Below are 21200 nucleotides of genomic sequence, written 5' to 3'. Positions count from 1 at the left end.
AACAACAAAACAAAAAGAATAACAACCAATATTAGCATATAAATTTAGTGTGTGCTCAGCATGTTAACCCATCATTTTACTGAAGTTTCATAGTGGGCCTCGATTGTTGATTGTATCCTTCTCTTTACTGTTAATGAAACTGAGGAGATGGCAGTGCGAAGCCATTTAGGTAAAAATTTGGGCAGCTGATCAAATGATGCAGGTGTGGGCAGAACCCAGGGCTTCTGGCTAAGGATTTCCTCAAAGAGTTCAGCTAGCGACAAGGCAACCCCTTGCCCAGGTCTGGGCACCATTTATATCTTTGGTATGAAGACACTGGTTTTCCTCAAGCTAGGATGCTTTTTATTTCAAGGCAAGGGAGTCTTTTGTTGTATTTCCGTGTCTCACCCCCACCTCCCAAATCCTGGTTACAAGAATTATCCTGTGTGATAATCTTTCATATATGTAAAGTGCCTCTTGGAGACTACCAGCTTTTCTTCCTAAATCTACTCCCTTCTCTGCTCCCTTTTTAGCACATATTATGGTGAAGCTGTCTTTTCAAGTACGCAATATCCACACGTTTGCTCAAATTTACTTTGACAAAACTGGACTAGCAGGCATGGATTTGATCCCATAGCTGTCAATCATTGTATCTCAATGCTCCTGAACTTTCCACTCAAAGGTGTGAATAAGTTCTGCTTTTCTAGGAAAGAGTATTTCAAGGAGTAGATGGAGGTGAAGGCATCTGTTTTCACCCATCCCCACTGTTTACCACTCAGACAGCCTGAACTTTCCCAAGCTCATCTCTCACTGCAATATCATCATTGTTGTCTCCTCAATATGGCTCTTCACTGCAGACCTGCAACAGGAATAGTTTCCTCTTTAAAGAGATGCAAGAATAGGTTCGTGGAAGGCTGAGGTCATTTGATTTCCCTACATGGAAACATGGTGTCTCTTTATTAATCAGAAGGCTTGAGAGGCAGGAGGGGAAGTTGAGAAAAGACAATTTCAGTAGACTGAACTTCTGTGCTAAGAAAATGTGTCCAATTGTGGGTGAGTAATAGAAAACATGGCCACCATAATCAAGGGGCTCCCATGAATTGTTCCTTCTAAAACATCCAGTTTGTCATGATGATGTCACCTACTGTACCTTGTAGGCTCTCCGGGCTAGGAAGCTAGAGACCACAGAAGTCAAAAGAGAAGATACTCAGGAATTTCTTTTTGTCTCAGAAAGAATCTGTCATAACAGATATCACTGCAAAGTAAACAAGCAGGGAGTAGGAGGAGTTCCATACTAAAGCTCTCCTTTTCCTCAAAGCTATTTCCATTCCTCAGGGACATTCTGTTGGTCAGTGGGATTGTGATATTAAGTGAGGAGTAGAGGGGATTGGGGTGTGCATAATGATATACTAATAGGCCATTTAGTGTTCTACATGTTTAAGCAAACACACCTGCTCTGATTCACAGTCACCTTATGAGGGAGGTAGCATTTCTAAAGTTGTAGAGTATTCATTGGGGTTAAAAATCAGCCATTCTGAATGGGTCCATGTACTGGTTAGGCCCAAGGCCTGTATGGAGTTTCTTAACCTTTAAATAATAATGCCATAGCTACTTTAAATCACTTTAGATAGTAAGGCTATACACATGTCGGGAGGGGATCCCCAAGGCCACCCTGAGGTACAGTGAGTGGCTGGAAAATCCACAGGGTTCAACATGCAGATACATCCACAATTAAGCGCTGCTACATGAAAAGGACACAAGCCAGGATCCGCAAAGGGAGGAGATCTGGCATCAGCTACCAAGAGCCCTGTCCCGATGGAGTCATCCAGGATGCACATGACTCTCCTAGCAATGATTTATGTAGGATATGGAATGTTGTCTCTCTGGGAAGCTCATTAGAGACTCAGTGACAGAGTATTGATTGGGACTGGTCATTTAGACACCCTCTGTCTTAAACATTACAATTCCAGACCCCTGGAAGGGAGGCAGATTTTTGGCATAAAGCACATTGTTTACACACAGAAACTAAATGTGCATGAAACAGTGGGAGTCTTCTATGAGTCCCCAGATGGAAGCCAAGGGCCAGACTTATAAGCAGGGCTTCCTGAGGACCGTGGTCTCAGGACTGTATGTTCATGCCTTTCTGCACGTTGCCTCATTGGATAATGAACATGTATCCATACAACATTACACTTGAGAAATTCCGGAAACTTTTTAAGTCATTACTAGTAAATAAGATAGAAACGCTGAGGCTTAAAATTGCTACAGAGCCACAGTTAGCTAATTTCTGTCTATCTGACTAAAACATACTCATTCATGCATCAGTTCACTCTAGCATAAACAAAATGGCCCCCTTCAAACCACTCCAGAATTTACTTGGCAGTTCTCTCCTTCCTCAGGCTTTCTGTGGAAGAAACCTTCAAGTATGGGTGATGGTGTTGAGTGAATAGCTTCCTCAAATTATAAGCAATAATCACATTATGATGCAAAGTCTACATTGGTTAAATATATTCAGAGTATGTCTCAGTTCGATTTCTTTTTGCTCCCATAAACATTATGGCCAAAAGCAACTTGAGGAGGAAAAGCTTTGCCTTGCTTAGACTTCCAAGTAAAATCTATCATTGAGGGATGTCTAGGCAAGAACTAAAACAGAAGGCATGGTGGAATGCTGCCTCCTAGCTCACGCTCAGCCAGCTTTCTTATACAACCCAGGACCAATGCCGAGGAGTGGTATCACCCACACCAATCAACAGCAAGAAAATGCCCCGTAGACATGTGTGCAGCCTGTCTGATCCATGCAGTCTCCCAATTAAGACTCCCTCAAATAGCTTAGGCTATGTCAAGCTGACAGATGAAAGCTAACTAAAAGAGAGTAAATCTATGGGTTACAACTTTAATGAACCAAAGAAGCATATTTTGACTCTATACCATCTCTTCTGCTCAATCAGCCATGCTTTCATATGTATTTCTGAAGCCCCAAGAATTTCTTTTAGTAAGATCTAGGTAGTAGATCTTTGTATGAAAATTAAAAACCATTCAGCTATAAAATATATTAGAATGGCTTACAGGCTAGGGCACAGCTGGTCCAACAATGGCTGTACTAGTGGAAGTCCAAGAATCCAGTAGTTGTTCAGTCTATTAGGGTAGATGTCTCAGCTTGACTTCAGTATATACCAGAATCCCAAAGAAATTGGTCCTAATGTTAAAGAAGGAATGGACTTTCCAATAAGAAGGGCAAGCATACAAAGAGAGAACTTCCTTTATATAAGCTGCCATGAGGTGTGGCCCAGTTTGAAGGTGGATCACCCCACCTCAAAAAATCAGTATTAAACATGGGTCTTCCCACTTCAGACAATCAAATTAAGAGAAATCCCTCATATGTGTGCCCAGCTGCTTGAGTTTCAATTAATTCCAAATGTAGTCAAATGGACAAGCCAAACTAGCCGTAACAGTACCAAACAGCTGGCTCAAATGCACTCTAGGCAACTGTGGTGCCCAGCAGCCCAGCAGCCCCACAGAAATATCTGCATTGGAGGGATTACAGTGAGTTGAGAGAGAACTTCTGGTTAAATTCTGGAGGCTACAGAGACTGAAAGGGCTAGAAGAACCCTTCAGAAGGGAAGTTAAATTTTTCTAAAGGTTACTTCAATAACCGGTCATTGCTATCTGTCACAGAGTATGGGAAAGCAGCTTTAGATTAATAGCTTGTTTCAGTGTTAGTGCTGTTAATTGTTATGCATCTCTTTTTTTCCAGTAAGCAAAGATTTTGGTGAACCTCTTAATCATTTTTTATTTTCCTAGAATCCAGATTTAGACATGGTGAATATTCAGTAAAGAGCAGTTCCATTGATACACAAAACCCAAGCTTTCATCTTGGAGTCCTGTGGTCGATGACATCTCAGGTGAGTAGGTATCTGTTTCCTGGATAGCTACAGTCAGCCAAGTAGTTTGAGATTTTGACAGCTACATAAATCACTTCCTTTGGTAAGAAAAGTGTGGTGGTTTGAATGAGAATGGCTCATATATGTAAATGCTTAGTCACCAGGAAGTAAAATTGTTTGGGAAGAATTAGGAAGTGCAGGCTAGAGGAGGTGTTTCACGGGGGTGGGGGTGGGGCTTTCAAAAATCCACCATGAGCACAGTGTCTCTCTCTGTCTCTCTGCCTGTGGACAAGGATGTAAAGCTCTCAGCTATTGCTCCTTTGGCATGCCTGATCATGTAACTAACCCTCCAAGACTGTAAGCAAACCCCGGATTAAATGCTTTCTTTCATAAAGTTGCCTTGGTCATGTTGTCTTTTCACAGCCATAGAACTAAGACAAAAAGTAAGCAAGAGAATGGAGCTATCACAAAATAATGTGAATGGAGTGGTCTGGTATGTAATTCGAGTGAATTCATGTGTTTGAACTCATGAAATATGCTGGTCAAAGTACTAGTTACTCATATCTGGGCCCATGGCTGCTCCTGAATGATTTAAGATGGGTCAGGTCAACATAAGAAGGAGAACACATCAGAAACAGAGGGAAAAAAAGAGAAAAATGAGAGATGAAAATGAAATAATACTAGTGTCTATTCAGATTACTATAGCAGAGGGTCACAGAGTTATTTCTTGAGGCCAGAAGTGCATGATTCAGGTGGCACTTCAGGTTGAGGTCCTGCTCCTGGGTAGCAGACGCTGCCTTCTTGTGGTACTCTCACATCTTAAAACTGTGACAAAACAGGTGAGAGGTCTCTGTTTGGTCTTGTGATCAAGGCACTAGTCCATTCATGAGGATTCTACCCTGATGGCATAACACCTCACAAATGCCGTGCCTCCTAACAACATTGTGTTTGTTGTTATGTTGCTACTCAAGAGTTTGAGGGGTTCAGTCTCTTAAAGCCAGTGCAATGAGTTCATTAAGTTTTAAGGTTGATTTTTCTTAATGTGCCTCCCAAATATTTTCTGGGTACCTGAGACTGTGCCCTTGCTTAGGCTAATTTTTACCCAGTACGCTGGGCTTAGCTTACATGTGTACACACATACACAGAGAGAGACAGACAGACAGTCTGTGATTTCTTGATATCTTTTCTTGAATTCTCCAGTCCACTACAACCACTAATGCTCTGTCCTTCCATGAGTTACAACTATTCTTCCTGAGTGGGTATTCTAGAACAATCTAGTCCCAAAGAATGAAAACTGGCAGAGGGATGCCTCGGCAAAGAAAAGAGGCTTGTAGATCTAGTATTGCACATACAATTTATTGGTCAATCTTAGGTGGCATCAATGCCAGGTAGAACTCTACAGTTTGAGTCAGAAGAATATATGTGTGTTGGTTAGGGTAACTTCAGGGACTTCAGCCGAGCCAGAATGTACCTATTTAAGAAAACATCAATGTTGGGTGCATTCCAGAAGCCAGGGTCCAGTGGAAATACCTTTAATGCTACTCTAATCATTTTATTCTGTTTTCTGAAGGACAGTGCAGAAAATATAAACACCAACTCTCACATCTCTGGAATAATTGTGGTAGTTAGGACACAAGATGGCCACCCTCATGTCAAATTGAATCCATTTTGTTTGTGAATCTCCCCCTGACTGTGTTACTACCTTCCCTCCTGGGTGTTGTGAGGGAATGAATCCTGTTCTGTTAGCAATGTCATGGAACTACAGAATTCAGAGCTGGAAAGGGCCAGCATCTCTCTAGTCAGTGACACTAGCAAATAAAACCTGCAGAACTCTACTGCCGTCTAGATGGTTCAGTGCAATCACTACACATCTATCTACCATGAAAGGCACATTGTCCCTCCGTGGTCTAAAATAAATCTCAGGGTATCAAGGCACAAAGGGGTGAACCAACATCTCCCACCTAGAAAACATTTTCATAGCCAAGACCATGTTTAGTAGAGTAGACAGCCACCTCCTACAATGGACCACCCTGAAGTCCAAGGTGAATGGTACAAGGTGATTTGGAACCCGATATGCAATAGAAGACTTTTCAACTCTGTCTGGAAATGGATGAAGTAATGTTTGAGGGGCTGATGTAATTATTCCAATTACCATCATTGAACATAATGTCTGCAAGGACATGAGACAAAGGTGAAGTTTGTAAAGAGTGAAAAGAACTTATGATTCGCTTTACAATGACTTATACATAGTTAATTCTATTGTTTGAATTTGTCAAGGGCTAATTAGCCAGCCCTGTAAATATAGAAAGAAACGGGGTTGTTCCTGAAAGCCAGTTGGAAATGTCCTCATCATGTTTGAATAGGCAGAAGCTTCCCCCCAGCCCCTTCCTCAGAGAAATCTGAGCAGAGCAAATGTTGTTGTTGGATTCCTCAGCAAAACCCATTTGCTTTTGAAGTTTTTCTGAGAGGGAAAGTCTTCGTGGAAAGCCTCAGCTTGCTTCTGTAGCAGTTTTCCTACACAAGGATCTACAGGACTTCTTAGTCCCAACAAACTAATCTCAGTTGAAATGCTTGCTAACACACGCTCAGTAAAGCATATGACTTTGAGATTCTTTGGGGGCTTGTCACTCCACACTGTTCTCCTGTTCTCTCTCTCTCTCTCTCTCTCTCTCTCTCTCTCACATATAGAAGCTCTCTCAAGTTTTCTAAGCATTTTGGGCACAACACATCTCTTACAACAACATTTGTTCCTATTCCACCATTAGAATGATAAGCTTCAAAGTCCACCTACTTCTGCCCTACAAATGACAATATACATTGTAAGTCACAAGAATTTAGCCATTCTTGTTCTCTGTTGTATGGGTGAGACACTGCCTTTTGGTATCTAACTTTCTTCAGACTCTTTCAGAGAGAAGAACTGTTTTTGAGCTCTCCCCACAATACCTTTCCCCTCTCCCCCATCATCACATGATCTTTTACACGTGGGAATGCACACATCTTAAGTCAGAAAAAAAAGAGTGCTGATACCAAGAGACGATTTTCAAAATATGTAACTTTGTGTTTATGTTCCTGTGTGATTGCATGCACACAACACATCATGGATGTCCAAGGACAACCCTGGATGTTGGTCCTTCTCTTCCAGCTGCTTGAGGCAGGGTCTCTCTTTCTGCCATTGTATTGTATACTCCAGCCTAGTTGACCCACATGTTTCTGGGACATTCTCCTGTTTCTTCCTCCTGTCGTGCCATAGGACTGTTGCCACCATGCAGACATATGCCACCATGTTCTTTGACATGGGTTCTAGGAGTCCCAGCTCAGCATCTCAGGAGGTTGGCAAATGCTTTTACCTATTGAGACATCTTTCCTGCTCAAGAGACAAGTTATAAAAAGCAACATGAAGGTCACTTCCCGTCTCTCCCCCAAGCACCTTTTCTACCACCTGCCATGCTCATGAACTCCCACGAGATTCCCTACTAGAATACTATTTTCCCTGGAGGATGACTTGTCTCTCTAAATGACCTCCAAGGTGATATTTCCCAAATCAAATTATTTATCCAACATAACATTTTCCTGTGAGCAGATCTGGCACTGAGTCCTGATACATAGAGAGCATTAACACAAACTATAAAGGATCCAGTAGAACTGGGAATATTCAGCGTAAAGTGACCCATAAGTTCTTTTCACTCTTTATAAACTTCACCTTTGTCTCATGCCCATAACTCCAGTACTCTGGGGTTTGAGACAGGGGGAGCATGAATTTAAGGTCAACCTGAGGTACCTAGTAAATGCTTGTCTCAAAACAACAACAAAAACCCACCAGATTCTATGCCCTTCTAGAGTTCACAAGGCCAACCCACCTGTTCCACTTCCAGCATTAAGGGGAAGTGCATTGGTCACACAACAGCTAAGTGGCTGTCCCTTAGCTGTTGAAATGTCACATCTGGAGGCGGAACCCACCCACAGTGTCTGTCTGGGTGGAAGGGCAGGGAAGGCTGGGTTTTGTTCATGGCCACAGACCTTGCCCTTCCCTTAGGCAGATTGAATAGGACTAATTTAGAAAGGCGCATGTCTCCACAAGCATACGCTCTGGTTGGAACCAAACCTCCTCTCCAGGGAGGAACCAGATAAACCCTGTTGCTTAGGGATCCTCAAACTATGTACCAACAAATTTACTGTCAGGGAAATGGGATGAAAGAGAAGGAGTCTCTTTGAAAATTTTATTATTGTTATTTGTGTTTATTTGGGGGATGCTGTTTCTTCTTTCAACCCGTTACGTAAAAGCTGCAAAGCCACTTAGGCAACGTCCAAATGTCCCTCCAGAGCTTGGACTGCACTCTCTCTATTTAGTGGTTAATAATGGGCAGTAGTTTCTCTTCCTTTAACTTTATTTGGGGTGTGTCTGGCCTTGAGGTCTGGGATGTGGCCATGAGTCTGTAGTCTGTAGTCCAAAGAAGCATTTTTTTTGTACTAATGGAGGCAGTTCGAGAAACAGTACCATGCAGCCTGCATCTGTCCTCACACTGAGAACAAAAACAAGTGAAAGGATGTGGGATGCTCAGAGTCCCTGGTGCAGCCAAGGCAGGGGATGTAGTGGTCATTCAACAAGATCACTGTAAGCTTACAAACAGGAACAAAGAGATACAGCAACCAGACCATTCTTGTGTAATAGTCCTACAAATTCATTTTAAAACCAAAACACAACAAGAAGATAAAGAAAGCCAGAAAGGATGATAAGGAAAGCCAGGTGATACATAAAGGGCCAGCCTTAGAAAACAATACACAAAGCAAAATGGAATCATATAGGAGATTAGGCAGGATTGGGCAGGGGCCGCCAGCACAGGACACAGCCACTCTTGCAGCATTGGGCTCAGCACAAAATCCCTAAACCTGAAAGCAGGAAATCCTGTAGTTCCCACCCATGTCCTCAGCCAAGATCCCATGAGACTGTGTGCCTTAGAGCCAGCAGAATTAGTTCTCCTGTGGTAAAGGATACAGGCTCCATAGTCCTCAGAGAGCTGACTGCAAAGAAAAGATAAATACTTGAAGTTACCTGGTTTGGTCATTATATTACATGTTATATCTGATATTACATTGAAATATCAGACTGTAGTCTACAAACACACATTATTTAGCAACCACAATTTGAAAAACATAAGAAAAAAGGAAGTTGACAGTTACTGACTTCAATGAAACATTTATCTGCTCTTTTATTTATTATACACAGTGTGTGGCGGAGGAGAGGGATTAAGCCTGGCTTCTGTGTGTTAAGCAAATGCTCTACCACTGAACTATTTCTCTAACCTCCTCCATTCTTCATCAGAAATTTACTAAATACTACATTAGGGAGAGATCCAAACACAATGTTATAAATATCACAAAGATGAAAGAGAACACACAAGATACTCGGCTGACTTTAGGACCTAAAATGGTGTCACTAATGGCAGCTGAAAACTTGCCAAAACCAGTTTAAATGTCTGCAGATAGCTGGTCTTTCCTGACTCTACCCAAACAGAAATGAGGAGTAGGTGGGGTAGCAGTATCACTTTTCACAAGCCCTTGGGGATGCGTGGAAAGTTCAAGCTGTACTGAACATGGTATCAGGAACAATGGTTTCTGTTGGTCATTTTGGAAGCGCGTGAAAAGCCATCTATCATTAATGAGTTGATGAACTGACATTTGTAAATAATTTATATGTACGTCACCTGCAAAGATTTAAAAAGAAAAGAAAAAAAAAAGCCCACACAGACCTCTGGTTCCAACCAGTTCTGCTGAAGCCCGAATTCACAGGTGGGTGAAACCAGCACTGTGTTTTAAAGCTCCCCAGGTGACCTCAGGAGCCACCAGGTGCAGGAACACTTGCCTATAAGAACCCCTTGCCTAAACAAAGAAAAGAGAGCATGGAATTCTAGAGGGAAATCCCCCAAAGAGCAGGTGTTCCCCAATTTAAATGAGTAAATGCCATTTTTCAAAAAAAAAAAAAAATACACAAAAGAAACTTCTCTGGTTGCGACAGCGAGGTTGTTTCTGCCATGGCCCTTGAAGCCCTTTATGAAAATCTGAATCTCCAAGAGCACCTGCTTTGAAACACCCTGAGGGTTCTGCCACAACCACTCCAGACCCCTTATGTGTTAATGATGAAACTAGTCTCGGCAAAGCAAAAAGACCTGATTATGGTAGAAAAACATGTGACCAGCCTTCCAGATTTACTGGGGACTAGCATTACACATTACACATACAACACATTGAGATTTTATCTATCTGTCTACATATCTATCTGTCTGTCTCTCTGTCTGTCTATCTATCTATCCATCCATCTATCTGTTTATTTATTGTGTGTATGCACCATGGTTGTGGGGGTGGAATTCAGAAGACAGCTTTCAGGATCTGGTTCTTTCTTCCACCATGTAGGCCCCAGAGAATCAAACTCTGGTTGGCACACTCGGCTACAAGTACCTTATCCCACTGGGCTACCTTGATAGAATCAGGATATTTAGTGTTAAAGCAGAGATACTCTAGGACAAATCAGGGTGAATTGGTCACCCTGGGTCATAACCTCTACCAACTCCATAGTTCTTGCTTTTAGGAAAGTTCTTTATTGTGCCATGTTACTTCCAAGAAGAGCTCACTTTACTGTTGCTTTCCTTCCTAAAACTTGAGTCTATTCTTTGAAAGAGCAATGCCCCCAATTGTTTTCAACACCTTTCCAGTTTCCCATTATGTCCGCATCTATGTCTTCTCTGTCTCTCAAGTCTTCCTGTCCAATGATGTCACATGCATACAAAATGTATCATTGGCTCCAAGGCCTTTTTTATGACATTTATCATTATACATTATATATATTTTTTAAAATATGTGTATTACACACTCTGGGTTACCAGTAAAATATATATACTTTCCAACTCCCTAAATAAACAAAGGAAGTACAATAGTTCATGTAACAGAAAGGAGATGGTTACACAAAGCCACAGTTGGTCAAATACAGACAACAACTATCTGTGGGTTAAGGGGCAGCCCCAACTGATACTTCTGTAGCACAATCCTTACACCTAAGTCTCTAGAGACAACACAGAAGAGGTAGACTCTAAGAGACAAGGATCAGGATGTTTGCTTTGAGATTGTAATTTCTATATAGGATGGAGAAGCTGTACCCGGGGGGGGGGGGTCTCAACAATCTGGTAGGCTAAGCAAGGCATAAACAATGACAATACCAGTTGGCATGGCAACATGAATGGGGGAAATGTTACAAGGCTCTACTCCTAGAAGACAAGCTACAGGCAATTAACCACTGCTAAGAGAGGGAGAGTCAGTGTTCCCCAGGGTTGAGCCATCTATTAGTCATCTATTGGTCATCCCCAAACACATATATAACCAAGCAACACTAAAGGGGTTCAGCAGCTGTATTTATATACTACTATGTGTGTAGACATATAACAATAGTAATTGCCTTTAAATTTCAGACACCACTGGGCACAGGTTCTATTTTGTCAATACTTGGTGTCTCCTGCCTCTGCTCACTAAAATGATTGTTTTTTCACTTGGTACCAAGATGGCAGCTGCAGTTGTGTCCACCCATAATCCTCCCAGAAGCCCAACCAACTTCATCTTTCTCCCAATAGCTTTTGTAAAGTTTACTAAGGACATCTTCTTGAGCTAGGATAAAACCAACCTAGCCAAGAACAAAATCAATTACATATGTTTGGGGCTTCATCAACTGTCAATCAGCAGAAACAGAGACTCCCACAGAATTAAAAACCTTCTCTGAGGCCTTACAAGATGGCAGCTGTACTTATATAGCTTCAGTCCACAATAGGGTCAGTAATACCATCAGTTGCTATTAGGAAATGATGAGTGGTGCTGGCAGAAGTGTCCCAGACTCAGTCTGGGGGGGGGGGTTGTCTGTCCCATAGGTCAGCAAAGACTAAGTACATTTCAAAACTATGTCATGTAGGGAAGCTGGTACACCCATCTGCAGCCCAATGCAAAGCTTCAGCTCAGAGGTATCTGATTGACAGTGGCCTTGCAGGGACAGATGACACATACCCTGCAGCTAACTTTGAGGGGGCTGAGGAAAGAGGATCTTCAATGGCAGGCAAGCCTGGGATACAAATGAAGACCCTTTTCCCACCAGAAACATTGGCCTCCTAACTCTATTCTAAGTGCCATTTCATTCTAAATGAATGGCATTTCTATTCTAAATGCCATCTCATTTTAATTTATTTTGTTCTTGACAAACCTTTTTTGAGTTGACTTATGCCATGTGCCCATCTCTAAGCCAGTTACTACTGCTAAGACAATAGAGTATCCTAATGGGCCGCACTGTGGCCTTGCATCTACACCACCAAACATAGACTGAGGACAGCAAGTTATGTCTCCCAGAGGTAGTCAGAGTATGGTCCCTGGAACTGAGGGAAGACAGAACTTAGGTTAAAAACAGCTGGTGCCAGGGAGTCCTGAATAGACTTAACTGAGCCACAACCCAATTCAAGAAAGCTGATCATTTTGTCACAGTATGAAGCCCCATTTCTTTATCCTTCTTTGACCCACTAAGTGATAGCCAGATACCCAGGATCCGTGACTCCAAGTCTGTCGTCATCAAGTCTAATTTTAAAGACGTGTCCAGCATTTAGATGAAACTCAAGAAGTCCTAAGGCCAGCATGACTCCATCAGGACAATGAGGGGCCCTTGAAAGTTGGGGAAAGACTCACAACCCTGTCTTTGGTTGGTCCTACATTCTCCAGCTGGGTATAGGACATGTGATTTGGTCTTTTATTCAGCATATCCCACAGAAAAAGAATAAATAGCCTGAAGGCACCTTTTTTTCCATCTTCCTTCCTGTAACTCATACACAGGCCAAGTCTGCTTTGTTCAAACCACTGGCTTTCGAGTTGCTGAGCAAGTTCAGACAGAGTTGTTTGCGTTATTCTTCTAGTCTGCTGTTAAGCCAGAGGTAAAGTTATCCTTGTGGCTAATTTTCAGTCTGTAGATTTATCCCTTGTTAACATTGAAACCTTAGATCAAACCAGCACAAAAATATTGGCTCCTGAGACCCTTAAATTATGGCCCATGTCTCAACATTTCAGGACTTTTCAACCTCGTCAGGTTGTTTTCTCTTCTCCTTTAGGAAGGTGGCTCATTTAAGCATTTTCTTTCCTTCTAATTCATACCGGCTCTTTTCCAGGATGCCTTTTGCCTACCCAGTGCTGAGGGTAAAATCTGTGCCTTATACATACTGGGCCAATGGTGTACTACTTAGCTGTCACTCAGCCCTCATCCCAACATGCTCATCTATTTAAAAGGCAGACACCAGAAATTTTATCTCTCAAATTAATAAACATTTCAGCTATTTGGACTCTAGAGAGTAATGGGACCATAGGTTTCCTTAATAAAGTCCCATGGTTCTGGAGGACAAAAGTCTGAAACCAGTCAGTGGACAGAGCTATGTTCCCTTCAGAGCTTCAGGGAAAGACTCCCCTTTCTTTCTGTCTCCTAGAAGTCCCCAAATTCTTTGGCTTGTCTCAGCATCATTCTGATCTCTTCTTGCATCTTTCAGAGCAGCCTTCCCAGTTTCCTATCTTCACACTGTGTTTACCGCCCTCCCCTACTCTGACAAGGACAATAACTAAGGTATTAGAGCCGGTCTTGATGACCTCCCCTTACCCGGATGAAATCTGTAAAGAGCTGTGTCCAAAAAAGGCCATATTTGTAGCAACTTGGAATTAAAGCTTTAATATACCCCTTTTGTGGGTGGGGCACAGATTAACCCTTACCCACCAGGGGGGGAAGATATTAAGAGTAAAAGGAGGGGCAGAATTGTGACTCTTCAGTCTTGGTCAGCCAAAAAGGAGACTTCAATGTTCTCAAGCTAGGCACCCTAACAGGCAAACATGCAAAAAGGGTCTGTGGAAAAGATGGCTAATGAGAACAGGAGAGCACTGGAAGGCTAGGAGGCCAGACATAAACAGGCTTCACTGTATTACCGCGGGTTCCACATACCTCCACCATAACATATACTCAAATAACGGTGCCAAATGACTGCTACATTTCTCGTTTAATAGATGGGGAAACTGGGGTTCAAGGGGAAACTGAGATTCAAGCAAAAACTGAGGTTCCAACTATAAGCGGAAGAGTAAGACAACATTGTTGCTACTATTCTTAAATTTTATTTTGTTATTGTGTGTGACACATTTGTTTGAGTGTGGGCACACATGTGTTAGGACAGCTTTCTGGAATGGTTCTCTACTATCAATAGGTTTTTGGGTTCAAACTCTGGTCCTCAGGCTTGAGCAACAAGTGGTTTGACCTGCTGAACCATCGCTTCTACTTTTATAGCCATTGTGATTCGCATGTTTATCACATGCTACTGGGGCTCAAAAAATGACCTCTCAAAGTGAGGCCTTGCCCCTCACACACAACTCTGATCAACTAAATGTGTTAGGCATTTTCTCCTGTTATTTCAATAGGTTCAGCCCCCAGACCCTCAGAGGCAAAGCTGAACTTCACCATAGTCATAAGACACTCTAAAGAGCTGCAGGTCTCAGAAAGCCTGATATTGTGAATATTAGACATAAGAAGAAGACGCTCAGAGAAGTTAATTGTTTGCAATAATTAATATATTCATTTGTCTAAATTCAAACTCAGATATTTCTGAATATGCAAGATATTCCTAGCATAATACTTTGCCATCAGTCAGAGGATGAAAAGTATCCAGTATAAGATCTTCTAGCTTCAGATCATGAAGTTGTAAAAAGAAACTGTAGTTATGAAGTTTAAAATAAGCCTTATGAAAAGGACATGTTCGAGGGGGCACAGACAAGAGACAGGAGAAAGGGGTTGGTCGGCTGGAAGGGGATTGAGCTAATTTGAGAAGCAAATGCCACAAATGGGTGTGGAAAAGGTAAGGCCAGTCCATTATGTCTGTGTGAATGTCCACAGTGCTCTCTGGGGGAGGATGCATCTCCCCATTTTTGCATAGTGGCTGCTGGAACTCCTGGAATACAGAGGACTCCCTTCTCAAGAGGAAAGGTGAGAGGGAGAAGCCGGCTTCCAAAACATGGTCTGAGAAGAGGGTCTACTTCATGCAAAGAGAAAAGTTGAGGGGGATGGGGTTGGCGATCTGGAAGGAAAGGCAACCTGAGGAAATAGAGCACCTGAGGCTCTCGCACTGCGGGAGGAAGAACTGAGCCCCACTCATCCTCTTGTGGAGATGTAGAGACAGTTCTGGCCTCCAATTGCACTCACATGTTTCTCAGAACTGGACCAGCCTCAGAGCAAAAGGCGCTGTATCATTGGGTCTCCTATTGGGAAAAGTCTTACCTCTCAGGTAGTGTTCTCATCCTTCTATGTTATATTCAACCAGAGCAGCTTCTTTTTGCTTGGACATTGTAGAGTCAGGAAGGTTTTTATCACTTTGCCAAACATGTGACTGAGTACCCTGAATCAGGAGGCAGAAGAGAGAATCATGTAAATCTTTTTTATGTAAAATGTTTGATATTAAATGATATAGATGATATGGAGCCTCCAAAAGAAAGTGAAGGCCTAAAGCTACAAGTGTGTATGTGTGTGTGTGTGTGTGTGTGTGTGTGTGTGTGTGTGTGTGTGTTTTAATGCCTTGGTTGAAAAAGGTGGCACAGTCATAGAGAGACTCACAAAAGGACAAAGGGGTGTGATCTAATAATGATGTGTTAGGGTGGGGTTTGGAAAAGTCTATTGCTGTTCCTTCGACCACCATGTCTTCAAAGTAAAGGTGTTTCTTCTATGTATGAGGAAGAGGTCTCTATACAGGAGTTCATGACCTGCCTGCTTCATAACCCGAAGCAGGGAGTGTCAGAATGGCCTTCCTGCCTCTGCTATTTGCTCAAATGCAAAGGTTCAGTGTATCAAATTAGCAGAGCCTGAAGCTCATTGGGATGAAGTCCTAACCCCTTAGCAAAGCTCCTGCTACTAACTAGCCTCACTCCAGCCCCACCTCCCAGCACTCTTCACCTCAGACGTCACACTTCAACCTGGAGATTCCTGGTACTTCTTGAAAGGCATGGAGCAGACCCCTGACCCTGGCCATCTCACCTCCCCTTATTTGGCCTTCTCTACCTCCTCCTAGTTTTCCCCTTTTTACTGTTCCTCTCTCAGCCCTACCTTGTATGCACACACAGTGAACTCTTTCTGGAACATTTTATACTTTGGAGTCTTTTTCTGGCTCATTCTTTTCCTTTCCTTTCAAGCTGCCATTCCTCAAAAGCAGATGGCAGCTCTGTGATATGATGGACATGCTAATGAACTTTGATAGTGGCAATTGTTTCACAATATAGATTTATAGCAGAACATGAAGTTGTATGCCTTAAATATATAGAAATTTTACCTTCAGCTATACTTTAGGAAAGATTGGGGTAGGAGATGGATTTCACTTCTCTTTTGAAGGCTTTATGGTTCCCTGGGTAACATCCCCTCCTTTAACACACTCTCTCTCCACTCACAAATACACTGTGTTTATCTGTGCATCAAAACCACATATTTAATTATCTCCTTCCTGAGATGAGTGACAGGATATTGCTCCGGAATCTTGGTCATGCCCCTTCTGTCACCCACCATGGCATCTGGAACACAGTAGGAACTCAACAAGTCAATAATGTAATGACCTTGTTAATCGAATAATCATGTTAACTGACTGCAGGCGTTGACAGAAGTGGCAGGCTACAAACCTCTAAGATCCCTTCCTCTCCGAGGGCTCATGAGACCATATTTCTGTTCCCACAGTTAGTCACAGAGGAAGTTGCCCAAGTCAGATGATGACACTTTTGCTTGGGTTGCCCAGGTCTACAATTTCAAATCAGGGTATTTGAAAGAGAAACTAGACCAAGAGAAAAGCATAGCTTTGATGACCCAAGAATTGTGAAATGTCTAGTTGCATAATGGTCATGGTGGTCCTAGGGACCATGTTTGTCATTGCCCAGATTATCAGATTTTAAATAGATACATATACATATATACACATATATAACATGTTATGACCATGTTATATATGTGTTATATAAGCCTTGTACATGGGCTCAGGATGAAATTGTGGCTTGAGTGTTCATCTGACCACCTTCCCTTAAGTCTGGCCTCTAGAGGTCAGGCTGACACCTGACATCCTCATCCTCAATGATTTTTGAGATACAAAAAGGCTAGATGGGAATGAACTCATGTTTCCTTAAATGGTAAAAACCCTGAATTCTTTGACCAAGAAAACCCAGTTGTCAATTTGTGTGTTGCTTATTGGGTAAAGCTTCAGGCTGTAACATCAAGATGAGTTTGGACACATCTTGTATACACCCATCAATCTAGAACCAAGAAACATCCTTGAATGAAGATGCCTACCTCATGCCTACACAGAAAAGAACAGAGTATCCATCCCCAAAGTTGCAGCTAGAAGAAAACATGAAAGGCCTAGTGTGCTGATCCTTGTGCCGGAGGGCTTCTGACCTCAGCCCTTCCTTCGGTAACACAGGAGTCCTAAGAGGAGCTGTGGCTTGGAGGAAAAGATGGGGCAGAAACTACGAACAGTCTGGGTGAGGTTGGTTCGTGGAGATTCATGAAGGGCAAGAAAAGAGGGAGGCGCAAGGAAACGGAGTTCAATATGGGGAAGCAGCAACAAGGACATCTCACTGACCCTCCTTCGCCTTGCAGCTATCGGGCCACTGTTCACAGGCTGTCCCTAGCTGAACAGAACCTCCTATGCTGAAAGAGCTCACTCCTCCATGAGGGCAGCCGGAGAGGGAGAGCTGGAACCCGACCAAGCATTAACTCTGGCCCACTCTCCACTCCAGCCACTGGCTGAGTAATCAAAGCAAGCCAAGCAGGGCTTGAAAACTAGTCTTGACACTCCAGGGCCTGTCAGTTCCACCCTCCTCCTCCAAGAGAGCCCAAACAGAAGAGCATCTCTAAGGAGATGGGTCAAAGAAGAGAGCCATGCCTTTCCACTTGTGAATTCTAGTGTATCCATTATAACAAGATTTATTCCACTTGGTAAACAGAGGGGACTTTGAACTCACCTGGGGGCCACTGAGCCTTTTTATAGCCACACAGCAGAAGTGCATTTTAGATGTTTACTTCCTTAGTAAAGAGCATTGCTCTGTTGGGTGTGTCCCTAACAGCTAATGCTTGTTTCCCTCCTTCTGTGTTTCCAAGGTTGTCCCCATCGGCACATAAAAACAGTAGGGCTGGGAGAGTCTGCTGAAGCAGTACCTGCTACAGAAATCTCCCTTCTGTGTAACATGAAAGATAGAAGTCCTGAATCAACAAGGACGTCTGCTCATTGGATGACCATTGACTGAGAAGTGTCCACATTCCAAGGATGGAGAAATGAAGAGGCCAAAGCAATAATTAGCTACAGTGGAGTGTGTCAAGTAGAGATCAGGGCCTGGAGGAAGCTGAAAGTGGATGCTATGTAAGAGAAACTTCAGATAAGGGATCCTGGTTCCCCTGCAGGTATGGGGTCAGAGCATCCAGCTGAAGAGAACAGGTGTTGAGGATACCCTCGAGCAAAAGCAAGAAGGCTAGGGCAACAGCAGGGTACAAGCCAGGGATAAGAGTATGAAATTAGCCTTCATACTGCCTCCATTCCATTTATCTCACTAGCTCAGTCTTTTGAGTTTAGCGAAAAGAGCCTTCCACCGAGGCACCACTGGCTTCATGCTATGCTGACATTTACAAACCAAGGCGTGTGTGCCATGTGTGAGCTCCTCGGAGGAAACTCCACCCTGTTTCTATGGGATTGAGAAGGACCTCAGGATCATCCCTCCTCGGGAAGGTCTCCTTGGAAGCATGAGGGCAGAAGGGAGGACTTACTGACACGAAGCCACTGTCCTCTCTGGCTGAGACAGCCAGGCAGCAGGCCCATCCTAGCTCTACACAAAAAGCTAAGGTGGGGGTGGGGGTGGGGGGTGTCTCTGCAAGACCCTGAGAGGCAGCACATACAGGTACCACGCTCACACCTGCTATCCTGGCGTCCAGCCCTCAGATAGCTGGAAACCCCGAAGGCCCAGCACATTGCCTGAAGCTACACACTGCCAGCACAAGTCACAAAGGGCGTGCTCTCTCCGTGTGCAGTTTTCTTGGCTCAGGTTGAAAGCGTTAATCAGCCTTCTTCTCTGGCTGTCAGATCCCCTCCCCGTGAAGTCTCAGATGTCTCCCCCACCACATCCCTTCTCCCTCTTCCCTCAGAACCTTCGACTTAATATTAATCTCACTCCTAACCCCTAGTCCCGCTCCTGGACCTGATCATCTTTCAAGTCCGCTTCCCAGACACCCTACTTCAGCTCTGAAGACCTTTTAAAAACTCTATCTGTCCTCACTAACGTCGTCCCTACTTCTATGAGAATTCCCCAGATTCCTTTTATCTAGAAAGAGCCGGCTCCTGGCATTTATAACTCTAGAGTCAAGAGGGCTTGGAATGAGAAGTATGTGGACTGCCCCTCCTCCCACTCCATGTCTCAATCCTTGGTGTTTTCTTAAACACTGAATCTTTACCAGAAAGGAGCAGGAATGAAGGAAAGCATAGTGACTGAAAACGGAGAATAGAAAGTGTGTGTGTGTGTGTGTGTGTGTGTGTGTGTGTGTGTGTGAACCTTAGTGTAAATGGATATATAACTATGGTATGCACACACGTGTATGGAGACCAAAAGTCAACCTTGGGTGTTATTGCTCAGGTCTCATCTCTCACTAGGATCTGGGGCTCACTGACTCCCGTAGGCTACCTACTCCCTGAGATCCACTTGCCTCCATCTCTCCAGCCCTGGGACTAGAATCATGTGCCACCATGTCTAGCTTTCTTTGGGAGTCCTAGGGATCAAACCTGGCTCCTCACGAGTGTGTAGAAAACACTTCAGTAGCTGAAGAGAGGGCTTGGTGTGTGTGAGGGGGCCAGATGGAATGATGAACATGTAATAAGAGACAAAGTTTCCAATCTCTGAACTTGGGAACCAGCGGTGCTTGTATGTAAGTCGGGGCTGAGGATCCGGGAGCCGACAAGAAGGCCTGACAAGAAGGCCTTGGTCCCAAGCAGAGCGGAATGGCATGTCACAAGTGGGTACTCATTGTCTGAGTGAGGTAGAGCTCATTAGAGATGAGAAACAGCGGGTGTCTTTCAGGAGATGACATTGAGGGCGCCCTCACCAGGGTTTCCTATGTGACCTTCAAAACTGGACTCATTTTGCCAACCGTTTGCCTGGCACAGACCTCCCCTCACCTAAAACCCGGGTTTCAGTATGTTCTTTTCTTTAGAGAACTGTGTGCTCAGGACAGGCGTGCGTCTCCATGGTCTGCTGTTACTCTGTTGCCTCGGCTGAACTCCTTACCTTGAAAGCACCCTCTCTCCCTGATGACCACCTTCAACGGGCCAGGTGGATAGTTTTTTGTCTGTCTGAAATCTGATGCCAAATGAGATGCCGACCTCCAAGGCCACCCCCATTATCTAATGTGTGCGTTCCAAGGGCTTATCACACATTTGATAGATAGAGATATGCCAGACTGAAGTGTCAGGAGATAGGGCACTTGAGCCGTTTAAACATATTAATTGCCTTCAAGAACCAGGGAGGGGGCCCTGAGGGCAATGGTGGCAGATGGCCTCCTCCTGCCTCTTAACTCCACTTCTCTCCCTTTCACTACTCTAACTCCCTGGTACCCTCCTGTTTTCTAATGAATAAAGCACAGAACCGTATCTGGGGTTGCACTGACTGCAAACATCTGTGCCAATGCTGTCCCACAAACTTCGCAGCCATGTGACATCATTTTCCTTGTTCCTTGCCTCCTGGCTTTGAATTAGGCAAAAACTGGTGTCCTGAATTTACAACGTATGAGTGAATATTCTGTAACTTTGGACTATATGTAGATACTCAATTTGTGATGTAATAAAAGGAAAGAAGCCCCTTCACCATTATGCCTATATTCATTTTGCTCATGTGAAATGCACTGAGCAATTAATATTACAACAGTGAGTATAACAGCCCAAAGCCTTGTCCACAGGAAAGTCACGTCCTGAACTGGGTCTGGTGGCAAATGCCTGGAATTCCAGCACTTGGGAGGCTGAGGCCTGGACTGCATAGCAAGATGGTGTCTATAATAAAAGCCACCACCACCACCAAAGTCAAAGAAGAGGGGAAAAATCAGTATTCTAGGCTATGTGGCATATACTTTTAATTCCAGTTCTCCAGAGACCGAGGCTGGAGGTCTCTGCAGAAGTTCAAGGCAAGCCTAGACCACAGCTTGGGCTACATAATGAGACCCTATCTCAAAAAAACAAAACAAAACAAAAACAAATTAAATGCTTGGTCTATTATATAAAGATATGTTCTAATTTAAAAGTT

This window comes from Psammomys obesus, unplaced genomic scaffold (assembly GCF_907164565.1).
Source record: "Psammomys obesus unplaced genomic scaffold, mPsaObe1.curated_primary_1811, whole genome shotgun sequence".
Lineage (NCBI taxonomy): Eukaryota > Metazoa > Chordata > Mammalia > Rodentia > Muridae > Psammomys > Psammomys obesus.
Note: the sequence above shows the minus strand (reverse complement) of the source record.